The sequence below is a fragment of the Mesoplodon densirostris genome, chromosome 8 (assembly GCF_025265405.1).
Source record: "Mesoplodon densirostris isolate mMesDen1 chromosome 8, mMesDen1 primary haplotype, whole genome shotgun sequence".
NCBI classification, from domain to species: Eukaryota; Metazoa; Chordata; class Mammalia; order Artiodactyla; family Ziphiidae; genus Mesoplodon; species Mesoplodon densirostris.
This window is the reverse complement of record NC_082668.1, coordinates 51,839,834-51,855,424: the sequence shown is the minus strand read 5'-3', so window position 1 is coordinate 51,855,424 and position 15,591 is coordinate 51,839,834.

Sequence of the window (15,591 nt, the reverse complement as noted above, 5' to 3'; positions counted from 1 at the left end):
TGTAGGCACACAGGCTTCAGTAGTTGTGGCGTGCGGGCTCTAGAGCGCAGGCTCAGTAGTCATGGTTTATGGGCTTAGTTGCTCCATGGAAAGTGGGATCTTCCCTGACCAGGGATGGAACTGGTGTCCCCTGCATTGGCAGGCGGATTCTTAACCACTGCACCACCAGGGAAGTCCTATGTGGCTCATTTTTATAATTTCTATTTCTCAGCTGAGATTTCCCATGTGTTCATTATGAGCATATATTACTTTAGTCTTTGAACATAGTTACGGTGTGTGCCTATTTCAACATCTTGGTCATCTCAGGGTCAGTCCTTTTTCTAAATTTCTTCTTTTTCTTTATAATCCTAGTGATATTGAACTGTCTCCTGAATATTGTGATATATTTTAGAGACTCAGGGTTCTGTTTCTGAAGAGTACTAATATTTTGCTTTATTAAGTGATTAACATAACTGAACCTGTGCCCCTCCTGGACTTGGCCACAGAAGAAATCTCTGTTTAGTTCATTTAATTTTAGCTGGGCTGCCTGGTTTCTGCCTCATACATGCGAGATCAGGGGTTACTCAGAAATTTGGATAGAGTTACACATAGAATTTTGGACTTCCACTCCAAATCTCTTTTCTAAGGTGTCCTTCCTCATTTTCCTGTTGCTGTAGTTGCTTGAACTCTATCCATTGTTCTAAATCATTTTGCTTGGCATGGACATGGATCTAAGCCTAGTTGAAAAGCTATAACAACTTCACTCCCCCGGTGCCTTGTAATAACTTTTAATAGCTGGTAAGGTGTAGTAGCTATCTTTTCTTATTTCCAAAAATTTGACAGTTTTTCCACATTTATTATTTTATAACATTTTCAATCATTTTGTACAATTCAAACATATTGGGTTCAGATAAAAATTGCTTTAAATGAGTATTATTTGAAGAAAAAGTGAGATATATATGTGTTCCATATAAGAACATGGTCTCTCTTTTCATTTATTTAGCTTTCATGTGTTCAACATATTTATGTTAATTTCTTTTTCTTTTTTCTTCATATAAGTTTTATATCTTATGTTAAATTTATTCTTAGGTATTTTCATATTTTTAAGTTTTATTGCAAATGGGTTATTTTTCAATACCATTTTCAACTGACTTTTGCTGAAAAACAGCTTACCTTTGCATATTTACATCATATACAAACACATTACCAATTCAATTATTAATTCTAATGTTTTTAATAGAATCTCTTGGGGTTAATAGATATACAAAATGATACAATAATATTAAATATTGAAGAATAGTTTTAAATATTTTTACCCTTCTTTTTATACATTTTTTACTGTTTTGTTGCCCTATCTTGTTATAATATTAGCTAAAGTCTACCTAATATGTTGAATAATATTTGAAAAGCAAATATTATTATTATTATTGGTAAAATATGAATTTTTACAAACTTTTGGAAAATATTTGGCAATATTTAACAATAAGTTTTTAAACATGCATATCTTTGACCCAGTCATTTCACCTTTGAAAATCTTTCTTGGGGACTTAAATAAGTATACTAGCACTTAGGGTCATATATTCAGGTGTGTTTATTTCTGTATTATTTTTAATGCCAAAAGACCCACTGAGAGTAATTTAAATGTCCATAAATATGGGAACAGTTGAATAAACTATGATGTAGCCATAATATGAAATAATATACAGTAATTAAAACTGATTACATCTGTGCTTTTTCATTTCAAGTGATATGCATTTTATATGATAAACCAACAAGTGGCAGAACTTTGTGTATATATATTTTTTAATTTTTAATTTTTTAATTTTTTGCTTTATAACAAATTTAATCAGTTATACATATACATATTTTCCCATATCCCCTCCCTTTTGCGTCTCCCCCCCACCCCCCCATCCCACCCCTCCAGGCGGCCACAAAGCACCGAGCTGATCCCCCTGTGCTACGCGGCTGCTTCCCACCAGCTATCTACCTTACGTTTGGTAGTGTATATATGTCCATGCCACTCTTTCACTTTGTCACAGCTTACCCTTCCCCCTCCCCATATCCTCAAGTCCATTCTCTAGTAGGTCTGTGTCTTTATTCCTGTCTTACCCCTATGTTCTTTATGACATTTTTTTTTCTTAAATTCCATATATATGTGTCAGCATACAGTATTTGTCTTTCTCTTTCTGACTTACTTCACTCTGTATGACAGACTCTAGGTCCATCCACCTCATTACAAATAGCTCAATTTCATTTCTTTTTATGGCTGAGTAATATTCCATTGTATATATGTGCCACATCTTCTTTATCCATTCATCCGATGATGGACACTTAGGTTGTTTCCATCTCCGGGCTATTGTAAATAGGGCTGCTATGAACATTTTGGTACATGTCTCTTTTTGAATTATGGTTTTCTCAGGGTATATGCCCAGTAGTGGGATTGCTGGGTCATATGGTAGTTCTATTTGTAGTTTTTTAAGGAACCTCCATACTGTTCTCCATAGTGGCTGTACCAATTCACATTCCCACCAGCAGTGCAAGAGTGTTCCTTTTTTTCCACACCCTCTCCAGCATTTATTGTTTCTAGATTTTTTGATGATGGCCATTCTGACTGGTGTGAGATGATATCTCATTGTAGTTTTGATTTGCATTTCTCTAATGAGTAAAGATGTTGAGCATCCTTTCATGTGTTTGTTGGCAGTCTGTATATCTTCTGTGGAGAAATGTCTATTTAGGTCTTCTGCCCATTTTAGGATTGGGTTGTTTGTTTCTTTTGTTATTGAGCTGCATGAGCTGCTTATAAATTTTGGAGATTAATCCTTTGTCAGTTGCTTCATTTGCAAATATTTTCTCCCATTCTGACGGTTGTCTTTTGGTCTTGTTTATGGCTTCCTTTGCTGTGCAAAAGCTTTTAAGTTTCATTAGGTCCCATGTGTTTATTTTTGTCTTTATTTCCATTTCTCTAGGAGGTGGGTCAAAAAGGATCTTGCTGTGATTTATGTCATAGAGTGTTCTGCCTATGTTTTCCTCTAAGAGTTTGATAGTTTCTGGCCTTACATTTAGGTCTTTAATCCATTTTGAGCTTATTTTTGTGTATGGTGTTAGGGAGTGATCTAATCTCATACTTTTACATGTCCCTATCCAGTTTTCCCAGGACCACTTATTGAAGAGACTGTCCTTTCTCCACTGTACATTCCTGCCTCCTTTATCAAAGATAAGGTGACCATATGTCTGTGGGTTTATCTCTGGGCTTTCTATCTTGTTCCATTGATCTATCTTTCTGCTTTTGTGCAGTACCAGACTGTCTTGATTACTGTAGCTTTGTAGTATAGTCTGAAGTCAGGGAGCCTGATTCCTCCAGCTCCATTTTTCGTTCTCAAGATTGCTTTGGCTATTTGGGGTCTTTTGTGTTTCCTTACAAATTGTGAAATTTTTTGCTCTAGTTCTGTGAAAAATGCCAGTGGTAGTTTGATAGGGATTGCATTGAATCTGTAGATTGCTTTGGGTAGTAGAGTCATTTTTACAATGTTGATTCTTCCAATCCAAGAACATGGTACATCTCTCCATCTATTTGTATCATCTTTAATTTCTTTCATCAGTGTCTTATAATTTTCTGCATACAGGTCTTTTGTCTCCTTAGGTAGGTTTATTCCTAGATATTTTATTCTTTTTGTTGCAATGGTAAATGGGAGTGTTTCCTTGATTTCACTTTCAGATTTTTCATCATTAGTGTACAGGAATGCCAGAGATTTCTGTGCATTAATTTTGTATCCTGCAACTTTACCGAATTCATTGATTAGCTTTAGTAGTTTTACCAGTGTTTGTAGGCAAATAAAAATATAAGCATATATTTTAAGTGTTTACATGTATAGAAAGAAATATGTGGAATAATATATACCAAATTAAGTGTTAAATGTTACATTTGACAGGATATGGAATTGAAGCAGAGGGGAGGGAAATTATTTTTTTCTATATGTGCCACTGCATTATTTGATCTAAATGCATTATTTTGGTAGCTCAAGTGTCAATAAAACAAGTATAAACCTAAGAACCTCATTATAAACATAAAAATTCTATAAGAAAAATCAAATTATGAGATTACATTCCTTCTTTTATTTTCATAGTTCCTTTTCTTTGGCTTTTATAAATATGAGTTTCTAAGTTAATTTCCTATAAACTGAAAATTAGTCAATTTATATATCAATTTATATGAATTATATGAATTGTTAAGAATAACAATGAATCTGGAGAAGACCATGTTACTGAACAATAGAGTGCACTGGGAAATAGTGAAAATTCACATACCCATACTTATAAGTAAACTGTGTTTTTTTTTATTTTTAGCTTTGAGTGATTAGCTTCTGGTAACTTCCCAATATAATTTTAATATTTGTCCACAGTTTTTGTGCAAAACATTTACAATTGCTTTTGATTCAATGCAAGATTGATTTTGAAACATTTCTTGCAAATGCACAAATGTTCATTACACTTGACTGTTAATTTTGAAATTGTCCAGAGAACACTGGCCTTCTGGTTGCCTCTGCAATTAACTTCTAGTCTATTGACAATAGCACTTTTAATTATTATGCTCCATATTTATGAAATAGACTATGTTCTCTGAAATAATAGGTTATTGATTTGAATAGTCATTTTAAATGCAATTGAAAATCCAATCATTTTTTGTAAAGCTACTGAATATTCATTTATTATACTTTTGTGTTCCATCAATACAGACATTGCTTCAGTCTAGAAGAGTTTGACAGTATTTTATTCAGTATCCATTAAACAACAAACACTTGAGCCTACTATTTTGTTATTTCAACAGGAGTTAAGAATACCTTCCTGGAATATTTTATGCAAACAGTTTATGTGCCTCTTGGTATAATTCATCAAATTATATTTGAGAATGACATTTAGTGGCAGAATATATATCTACTTAATAACCTGAACTCTCCATACTCAGTTTGATTCAGTAGTTAGAGGATGAGACATTGGGTTATTAGAGTTATTTCATGTGCTGTATTAAAGATATTATATTTGGGTAATTTAGGGAGTGGCTACTTGAAGATAAATGCTTTCTTTTATATTTCCTGTTTGTTTTAGAATTTTAAAGTAAGCCCTATGTTCACATTTTACTTAAAAAGATATATGCTTGAATTCAGTTGCTGCTTTAAGAAATTAAAATTTCCAGTGTATTCTTTTAGGTAATTGATATCACTTGATTACATTTTTTGAGAGCTTACTATGTGCTAGAATATGTGTTAAATTTATGTAGATTGCTTAAGTTAATTATAATTTAAATATGTTAATTATATTTAAATGAAAATAGCCAGTGTTTTTTTCACCTCAAAATTTAAGGAACATACAGTAAAACTAAAAGAAAACTCTTATTATTAAAGGCAAGTATTATTTTACTTTAAAGAGTAGGAAACAAAATATATTTACAGTGTTTCATGACAGGGGAGCTGACACAGATTCAATTTCTTCCTGCCTGTATATTGAAGTCCAGAACATAAGACACTTCTCATTCATCTAGTCATCCATTTCTTTATTTATTCAATAAATATTTATTGTGTACCTATTATTGCATTCACAGGTACTGCTTAAATTAAGATTAATTTCAGTCCATGATCTGAAGGAACTTATATCCAGTAATGTAAACAAAAACATCATTACAGTTTTTTTTTGAGAAACAACATAACCATAATATGTGTAATGGTAACAAAGGAAGAAATAACAATATAGAATGACCGTGTGTGATTATGGCTACTTGAATGAATGATTCCTAGGTAAGGGAAAGGGCAAAAAGGACTCTAGATATATGCAGTGGTGGGTGCAAGGACATTGAAATATGAGAAAGCATAGAGAATTTCAAGCAGTCAAATGTGACAGAAGAATCAGGTTCAAGGCCAGGAGTGGCAGGCAAGGGATTACTCTAAATAATAATGAGTGAGGTCCAGAAATGTTCTGTTTGTCAAACCTAGAAATCTATATTTATCTTGTAGTAATTAAGGAGATTATGTGTTTTATAGTAGTTAAATGGCTAAGATTTGAGTTTGAGATAACTCTGAAAGTTTAATATGTATTATAGAGGTCAGAGAAGAGAAACAAAGGAAAAAATAGGAAAAACTTTTAGACACCCAAGTGAGACATAATGAGGACTTCTACAAAAGCAGTCTTAATTCACAGAAAGAGATGGGATAAAGAGATTTGGGGAGGTAGTATTAACAGAGTTTGGTCATGAAAGGATAGAAAAAAAAATGGAGTACAAGTGTGAACTCTAGAGGGCAAAGTCTGAGTAAGATGATTCTAGGTTTCTAGACAGATGTAATTGTGCCATGCTTTAGAGTGGCGGGTGTTAGTATCCCATAAATGATGTAAGAAATCCAAGAAACAGTGAGGGGGGTGAAATGAGTTCCAAGTTGGATATTCTTAATTTGACAGGTCGATATGAAATAAAACAGATACATAGGAAGACAAGGATTTTATCTTGTAACTGAAGGTACATGTGAGGGTGGTGTCTAGATTTGGAAGTCAATGAAATATAGATGATTATTGGTAGATATATGTGTGATCAATTAGAATATAGAGCAAAGAAATAATAAAAAGTGTAATTGTAACTTTTAATAAACAGGTACACAAAGTGGAACCAGTGGTTGGGAATTTGCTTCATAAAGGGATGGTGAAATCCATGAGCAAGCTTTGTCCTGGGAATCAGTGGAAAAGAGAGTTTCAGATGAGAGTCAGGGAAGCAGAGTTGATGAGAACATGAGCCCTAGTGACAAACTGTCTGGATTCAAGACCTGGCTCCAATTACAATCCTCTAACAGTGTTAGCTTGGACACAATGTCATGGAAAGTGATGTTATCTGAGTCTCATTTCCCTCAGCTGTAAAAGTGGAATAATAAGAGGTTGGTGCCTCTTTTTTTTTTTTTTTTTTTGCGGTACACGGGCCTCTCACTGTTGTGGCCTCTCCCGTTGTGGAGCACAGGCTCCAGACGTGCAGGCCCAGCGACCATTGCCCACGGGCCCAGCCGCTCCATGGTATGTGGGATCCTCCCGGACTGGGGCACGAACCCGTGTGCCTTGCATCGGCAGGTGGACTCTCAACCACTGTGCCACCAGGGAAGCCTGGTTGATGCCTCTTATAGTTACTTTAAGAACTGATAAAGCACAATCCCTGATACATGGTAAGCAGTCAACAAATCGTTTTCAATATTATGATAGGAATAGCTGATCAGTTACTCCAGTATTTGGTGCAAGTGAGAGAAGCCTTCATGTGATTTTGCATGAAAGTGGAGATAGGAGGTTATTTTATTATACTTTTATCTCACTAAAAAAACTCATAATATAAACTGAAATTTAAAATGTACAACATAAAAATGTACTTTTATTTATTTGTTTGTTTGTTTGTTTGTTTGTTTTTGGGGAGTAGAGGCTACTTCGGCTCACTCTAGCTAGTCAAAGAGATATAAAAAAATCCCTTGCTTACGCGAAGATGTAGGCGCTTAGGGAGAAATCACTAGTGTCAGAATAGAGAAAATTGTCTATTTGAATAAGTGTCTCAAACCATTTAAGGGCCAGCATAAATATGTTGCTATAGTTTCATGTGATGTCAGTTGACAGTGCATTTCATGATGCTCTGAAGAGAATATAAGTCAATGTCCAGATAATTCTGATAATTCTGCTGTAGCTCCCTATTACTTATTTTGCTACTTTCCCCTGGAATTTACGTTGTACAAGGGATATAGAAAAAACTTGTTTTATTACTGGACTGCCTTGTAAAGGTGATTGCTACTATAAGCACTGTCCAGGGCTTATTTTCTTCTGTCCAGGTTTAAAGGAAAAGGGGAAGTAGAGGGGGCAGTTGCATTGCTAAGACCATCCCAGATGGAATTATGTCTAGACGGCATTTAATATCTTTGAAGAAGTTTCTTTCAGTGCACATAGATTATCCTCAAGAAGTTAAAATTTAATAAAATTCAAAAAATAGAAAATACATACTCTGTACTGGTGATTATTATATAAGCATCTTTTGTAATGGTAATTATAAGCATGTTTTACAAACCTGATAAGACAGCATTCAGAAAACACTGGTACTTATTTGTCTACTCTGTGTATCATAATTTTGAAGGTTAGAGTAAATTGGTGGTCTTCAGGTCAGATAGCTCCAAAAAATCACACGTTTAATTCAAGACATTTCAAGTTAACAAAAGGATTAATGACGTGACTAGATCAACTGTATGAGATGAGAATAGTATGCCATTCATATAACATAATTATTTGTCTGAGAAATTATAAATGGTATACATGACATTCTTATGTTGATTTCCAATTTCTTCTTACTTTATACATGCTGAAATACCTAATAGCAGATATGGATAAAAACATGGTCTTTCTTCTCCTCTTGTCAATCTGCATTTCCCTCATCATGCAGGTTTTGGGTGATAAAATTTTTTGTAGCCTATCGTACTCTGTGTTGAAACAGTGCCTTTGTCGTTTAGTAATTTAAGAGCACTGGCTTTGGTGTTCATTCTCCTAGCACTGACTCTACCACTTACAGGTTTGGTGATCTTGGACAAGTTACCCACACATTGTAAGCCTTGGTTTCTTCAAGAATGGACAATAGTATTGGCTTAAATGTTTGAGGACTGAATGAAATAATGTCTGTGAATTGCCTACCACATCTGATGTATTATAAATATTTTATCATTAGTATTATCATCAGCAACTTGATCATTTTCTCAATTGTACAGCACTCTTAATCTCTGTATCAGTGCATGCTCAATGTTCAGATTTTTATATGACAAAGTCTTAATTCTATTAAGGCTTAGGGTTACTTCTAATAATGCTTTCTCAAAATGCCTAATGCTTAATGTTATTTATCAATGAATTATTTCCAAATTACAGCCCAGCCGTTTAGCTACTTATCTCTTTTTTCTTATCATTTTTTGAATGTTTCCTCCTTGTCAGTTTCCTCACTGCTGTGTTCCTTCTGCAGTGGTTCCCTGTTAGACTTTTCGTTTGGACAGAAAGGGTAACTTTTAGCCGGTACCTGTTCTTAAAGTTAATTCTCTCATGTTGGAGAACCCTCGCTGTCTTTGTACTCCCTGTGTTTCAGCAACACTAAGTTTTACTGTTTAATCATTTCATATTTATAATAAAATAGTCTGCATATGCATATCATGTAAAATATTTTTTTCAACTATGTTTTCTTCATTTTAAGGTTTTAATGCTTTTTATTTTTCAGAAACAAAGTAGGAGAAGGAAGATGCAGAGACCAAGAGAGGAGCTCACAGTGAGTAGAAAGCATTCTTTTCTCTCTTTGTCATCAGTATTACTTTAGTGGAAAAGTGGAAATTTTTTTTTTTTTGATTCTGGATTTTTCTGGCAATAATACTGCTTTAGACTCCCTAGAGGGAGAAGGCCATTTTATAAGGATGATGCTTTAACTATAGCAAAGGAATAACTAGAGACTCACTCTAGACATGATTGATGATGGTCTTCCAAGGAGGAACCCAAATTATCAGCGAGAAAGACAAAAGGTATGACTTTTCTATTGCTGCTCTAGCTGGATCAGCAAATTACTTGACAGGATGTGTCATTATAAGTTGTTAATTCTCGTGCAGAAAGAAGACTAGTTCTGGCTGTTACACATAAAGTAAGTAAAATGGACATGTGGAAATTTGTAAAGCTGAACAGGATTTTCTTTTAATTAGGAAATGGAGGTTAAATTGAAGGTTGAATGGTCAACTTGTTCAATATTAATAAATTAATCACATTTCCTTGAGTGGATATAGGTTGGGTTTCATTGATACTAGTCTGTGCTTACACCACTTCTTTAACAACATCATGACATTTCTTATATTTGCTTTGGACAGTATGAGCACTGAAAAAAATTGTAATCAAATATAAGTTTTTATAGATGCTTCTAAAAATACACTTTCCTTAAAAAATGTTCTCGTTTAGTGATTCTTAAGTATGAAAATGGGTTATTGCAGTCAGAAAGAATATACCTCAAAAATTTATACAGAAAATATACCTCATTCAATTACTTATATATTTAATGTGAATTTTTTTCTATTGACACTGTAGTACTATATACCAGCAATCCAAGGCCTGCTAGTAATAAATTCATTTTCATGTCTATGAAACAGTAGTCACTTGGACCTGTCTTCTATTAGTTGTTAATTAATATAAGTGCACCTTCATTCTTTGCCCTTTTCATAGTCAGTGTGTAACATTTTGCAAAGGAGATAATGTTTTGAGCAAATTACTTTGTCTCAACAGAAGCTACCTGGAAAAAACTGTCAGTAAGATTAACCAATATAAGCAATTCTGTATGTAAAATTTTTATATCTAACTCATGTCTTAATTGTATGTATAGTTTTATTTTTAACTGTAAGAATTTTCTCACACACATATTGCCTTGAACCTGTAATAGAATATCAACAGGGAATTTATTTTTTAATGAACATTTTCATAATTCCTATGATATTCTAGATACTAGCCTTTATAAATCTTTTAAAATATTTGTTAAAATACAAACATTAACTCTTTTAATCAAAATAGCAACCGTAAGAGGCAGTAAGTCTTAATTCAGTTGAGGAAACTGAGGGACACAGAGGGGAAATAATTACCTAAGATCATACATCTAGTGAGTAGTAGATCCAGGAATCAAAGCCTGTCAGCTTGGCTACAGACTCTGTTCTTAACCACTATACTGCATTGCTACTATATCACACTAGGCTGACACAAATTTTTAGAAAACAGACTAGAAATTTGGTGTATCAATCTTGCATTTAGGTGTTTCTTTGTTGAGATACTTGTTGTCAGTTCTCTGAATTGATGGGGGAAAGCAGGGTGTAATTCTCTCAAAATTATCATCAAACATTGGAGGTTTATGTTCCACAGAAAAAGAGAGGCTGACTTTGTGACTTCTGTCTTCCTGTATTAACCAGCAGGGCACTTTCATCAATTTCAGTCATGTGTGACTCTCAATTTCTGAAATGAAATGGTTTTTTCTGTGTTCTGTTTGTTCATTCTGAACTCATGTTAGGGCCTTGAATTATTATGAGAAAAACACCCCGAATCTGAAGCTATGTTTTATACACTGATCGACTGTGCACTTGAAATCTCCTGACTAAGGATTTATAACTTTTTATCGTTGGATTCAGTGATATCCACTAATAGGCTTCTTTGCTTCAGAAACTACACAGCACCCTTCCAGACTCTTCAGTAACCTCCTTCTCAGGACTTGTTCTGCACAGACCAAATCTAATCTTCCCAATGACCTTGTGTCCAGACTTTTGCTGAGTGATTGAAAAATGTCTTTAAATACAGATTATTAATTGATGGTAATGGCTCTTTTTTAACATTTATATGTGACAATTTCTTAAACTAAAAGAGCAAATGATGCAGCAGGGTCAGGGAGACAGATAACTGCAAAAACGTAGAACAGTGATTATCAAAATTTTCAATGAATCAGAATCACTAGGAGGATTTATTAAAATACAGATTGCTGTTCCCCCAAATTGATTTCTATCAAGTTGCCAGGTCATGCTTATATTAATGGTTTGGGGAACTGCACCTTGAGAGCCCCTGATCTAGAGCTTCGTACATTAATGGGACAAAGAACAAGGCCTGCACCTCCCTCTTACTGTTTTCTTGTAATTCAAAAGGATTAAAAGTTGTATAGCATCTCATTTCTATTTTGTGTAGCAAAGGCAAAATTCAAACTTCTGCGAGTGAGTTCTTGTCTGCTACTTATCTATCATGTTTAGCCACAGATGTTTATTGAAAAGAAAAGAAAATTAACCTTTTGGTTGTGGGCAGAAGTGAGTCAGAGGTGAAACAGTGGATAATGATATGTCTTAAAGGTCTTTAGAAGTTCACTGAATTAAAATGTACTCAATAAGTCAGAGGTTTGCAAGAAGTGGAAAACATGACTGCTTAAGACTCTTTTGTCAGTATAATTTTCTGTAAGATATGGTATAGTAAAAGCATGGAAATATGTATATGGATCCAAAATGAAATTTTGAGAAAAATAAAATAGGGATGATGATAATATTTGGATTAAAGAATTTAAAATGCTTTTTCTGTTTGTAAAAGGATTTTTGCCATGTTTTCTATATTGAACAGCAGCACAGGAAGTAAAGGATCAGTTTGCCCTCTACTGTCTTCAAGAACCTTTTGTTATCAAATTTTAATTTGAATTCATATCGTTCATTCAATTAATACTTTTGAACATCTGCTCTATCAGGCGCCATGGTAGAATCTGGGCCAATATTCTCACTATTTGTAATCAAACTCTTGTATAACCAGCACCTGGAGCAGTGTCTGAACCGTGATAGATACTCAATAAATATTTTTGAATGAAGTTAAAAATAAATGAATGGAACCAACCATTTAAAGGAATACCTGGTCAATTTCTTAAAGGCAGCATATTAAAAAGAGATAACCCTAAAACTATTATTTTTTTCTTGGGTGCAAACATACTGGAGGAGCATACTGCTGTACTGTCTGGCAGGATAAATAGCCCTCATCACTGGCACATTTTACAGTTAGGCCATTCCAAAGAGATGTCACTCAGATATCTCACTCCCAATGTCTATGTGAATCCACAAAGTTCTGATGACAGATTCCTAAGTAGGAACTACATTCCTGTTTCTGTGTCAAGGCAGTTGCTTATGTACCATTTCAAATCGGAAGCTAATCTTTTCAAAATGTCAACACACTTATTTTACCATCTTTATAATCACCAGCAATTTACATTTATTCAATAGCTTCACAGTTTGAGTACTGTGTAAAATTCTGTTATTCTCTGAGAACCTGTGTTCTACCTCATATTTAAGGTAGTTACAGACAACTGGCAAATATACCTGAACAAATATCACAGTCTGTCTTTCAACATGCTTCTTACCTGAGGATAGAAGTATTCTTTTATTTTTGTTGATAAGTGAGTCTTTCAAAATGACTGCCTACCCATAAGTTAATTACAAGCATATGGAGAATTGACATTGATTGAAGCTGGCGTGTATGTCTTCCTAAATCCATATTCTTAACATGGAAGGCACCCTGCCAAGATTATTGGAAGAAAGTTAGAGGAAAATTTCTAGAAAACTTTACAGAACATGGTCATGTAATTCAATTAATGTCTCCTGAATTATGCTAGCTTGGACATTTCACTCTTAATTGTATAAATGTTGGAAAGTTAATTTACATCAGGTTGCTCAGGCAACAAGTCATTAAGTAAGACATTAAAAAAAATGAAATATCTCAGTTTCTTAACGTGTTCAGTTTTATAGAAGTTAGGCACCACAAGTCTTTGTATCACTAAAAGCCATAAAATAAATAATAATATATGAAGATCATCCTCAACACATATGTTCAGAAATTTTAGGATATGTTCTAAGAACGGAATTTCAGTTATATTCTTGTTTTTATTATGTCCATTGAAAAGAAACCTGGAATTTTATGTTACCTTGATTTGAGGATAAAGTTCATTGGGCAATGTGGGAAGGGCCATGTATTTTTGCCTCAACTCAAGATATTAGATTAGATTCATAATAGACAGATCTCATAGCCAAGTTGGTTTATTATTACAGTCTATATTTGCTCACCCCAAACACCTTTTTTGGTCCTAAGGGAAGTCCAAATTGTAAATAAAAAGCAAAGCAATATGTTTGCCAGTGTTGGGTGTCCTCTGAGTTCTAAAGTCCATGATAGCACAGCCTTTGGCTTTATCAGACTGGTTACTCCACCTCCAGCAGAGGAAAAATAACCATGGTACCAAAATAACCATGACATGAGGGAGTCTTTTCTTCAAGCTGCCATAGTGTCACACATATTTAAGGAAAGCAATGACATCAATTTTACAGACCTTTTAGAAAACTGACATAGTTATTTAGTAGAGATAGCTTATTTTTTATCTCCTTTTCCCTTGGATTTTGATATGCCAATTAAAAAAAGAAAAACTACTTAGGTGATCACACATTCTATAAGTCAGTCTACAAAATATATAATCACTTTCACTTTTCCAAAAGAATAATATACAAGAGATGTCCTTTAACCATTTTAAAAGCTAATTAACAAAAAAAGAATAATTTACTTATTTGCACATTTTGCATAAACTGAAAAAAGGGAATTAAAATTATGAAATAATATCCGGCCTAGGAGAATACCAGTCTGGTTCCTAAGAGCAGATGTTGCTATAGATTTAACCACTTCACACCCTCATATTTCCAAGGGATCCGCAATTAATAACCTCTAAGGCTTTATTACATTGATTGTTTTATAATCATTGATTGTGTACGGTAAAATTTATTGTAATTAGTTAGGGAGTTTTAACTGGAAATATTGTTCCCATTTCAAGTTTAGCTCCAATGGCTCCAATATTTTAAAAATCAACTACCCTAATCTCCCAGATCTTTTGCTTTTAGTTGATTTAATTATTTAAGGTTTAGTGTCGATACCTAAGGAGTGTTCTAAGTTATTCTTACTTGATTCTTATACAGACTGATGGTTCTAATTGCTTATTCTTTTATATATATATATATATATATACTTATTATCTAGTTATTACAATGTTATAAAAATATAAAAGAATGGTTGATCTGTCTATTTACCCATACACATCTGCCTCATCTGTTTTTCTACCTATTTAATTAAAACACATGGGACTAGACTGTTAGATTGTATTAAAGTTAGCCTCCCCCTTGTATTTACTATGATCAGTTCTTAGAATGACTATTTTGACTCCATAGAAAGTAATCGGTTTTTCCTTCCTCCCAATACATGGCATAAGTGTTACAGATGCTCTAGAGTCCCATTGACCTTATGGATTGAGATAGAAGGAAGATACTTTAAAAATATGTTTATTATTATTCTCTGAGAAGCTGCCTTGAGGAAGATTGACAGAGACAGATAGACACACAGATTGTGTGTGTATGTGTGTGATGTGGGGGGGAGGAGAGAGAGAAGGAGAGAGAGAGAGATTGAGACTAGAAGACTATAGGAAACCGGAAGGATCTCCTCCGCATTTTAGATAAAACTGTCCCTAAGCTTTTTCTTTAAAATATGGTGGTCTCATATACTTTAAAACTGACACCAGATTAAAACCTACGTTTGGTGTTAGACCTATTCACTTTATAAATTGATAAAGTGGCATACAAGAAAAACTATTTCAGGCTCACAGAGGAAATTGCAACATGTATCAGTTTTTATCTGTTTGTCAGAAGGTATCAGGATTCCCTGCCTCTTGAGTTAAACACAGAGGAATTTTGGAATGTTGGGTGATGGCTCTTTTCCAGTCACAACTCCTTAAAAAAGGTACAGAACAAGACTTTGATTTTACTCAATTTGTTTTTGCTGTTTCAAAAGTGAATACATGAATAGAAATACTTCTCTGTAAAAGTAATATAAGGTTGCATAAAAGCAATGCATTTGAGCTGGAGAGCCCTGTGGGTGATTTCTTGTAATACATACATCTGTATATCTATCTGTGAAATACATAACATTTCCTAGCAACTACTAACTTCAGGACAATACTGCCATCAATTTGGGCTCACCATGAAAATCTGAAACTTGAAGAAAAACACAAGGTCACTTTTC